Source organism: Galeopterus variegatus, unplaced genomic scaffold (genome assembly GCF_000696425.1).
Source record: "Galeopterus variegatus unplaced genomic scaffold, G_variegatus-3.0.2 Scaffold17635, whole genome shotgun sequence".
Taxonomy (NCBI): domain Eukaryota; kingdom Metazoa; phylum Chordata; class Mammalia; order Dermoptera; family Cynocephalidae; genus Galeopterus; species Galeopterus variegatus.
This window is the reverse complement of record NW_007743746.1, coordinates 12,639-13,602: the sequence shown is the minus strand read 5'-3', so window position 1 is coordinate 13,602 and position 964 is coordinate 12,639. Positions and strand designations below refer to the sequence as shown.

At 40.1% G+C, this 964-nt stretch overlaps 1 pseudogene; it reads left to right on the top strand.

The window, feature by feature from the left end:
- Positions 1-246: 246 nt before the first annotated feature.
- LOC103582736 overlaps positions 247-964 on the top strand; it is a 2,217-nt pseudogene continuing 1,499 nt past the window's right edge.

Below are 964 nucleotides of genomic sequence, written 5' to 3'. Positions count from 1 at the left end.
ATCAGGCAATTGAATCTCCAGTGTTCAAATGGTTAAAAAAATAGGCACAAAAACATGATGTGCTACTTGATATGATACTATATGAAACAGACAATACTATCTGTAACACATTCTTTTAAAATATTGAACATCAATCACACTTTTAACTTTAACTACCAGTTTAAAAGAAACTTGGGGAGCTTTTTCACAATGGATTTGCTGCCTGAACACAGGCATCGTGAAGACCACCACTTAATAAAAGCCAAAATGGGAAAGGGAAAGACTCATATCAACATCGTTGTCGGTGGGTGCATAGATTAGCGTAAAACCGCTACTGGCCATCTGATGTACATATGTGGTATGATCAATGGAAGAACCATTAAAAATTTGAGGTAGCTGCTGTGATGGAAAAGGGCTCCTTCAAGTATTTCCAGGTCTTAGATACACTGAAAGCCGAGAACAAATGTAGCATCACCACTGATATCTCCCTGCAGAAATTTGAGACCAGTAAGTATTATGTGACTGTCATTGATGCCACAAGACACAGACACTTTCTCATAAATATGATTTCAGGCACCTCTCAGTCTGACTTTGCTGTCCTGACTGTTGTTGTTTTGTTGGTGAACTTGAGGCTAGTCTCTCCAAGAAAGGGCAGATCCATGAGGTACCCTTCTGGCTTACACACTGGGTGTGAAGCAGCTAATTGTTGGTGTTAACAAAAACAATTCCACTGACCCACCCTACAGCTAGAAGAGGAATGAGGAAATTAAGGAGTCAGTGCTTACATTAAGAAAATTAGCTACAAGTCTGACATGGTAACATTTGTGCCAATTTCAGGTTGAAATGGGGACAACATGCTGGAGCCAAGTGATAACATTCCTTGGTTCAAGGGATGAAAAATCATCCATAAAGATCGCAATGCCAGTGAAACCAAGCTGTTTGAAGCTCTGGATTGCATCCTACCACCAACTCTTCCAACTGACAA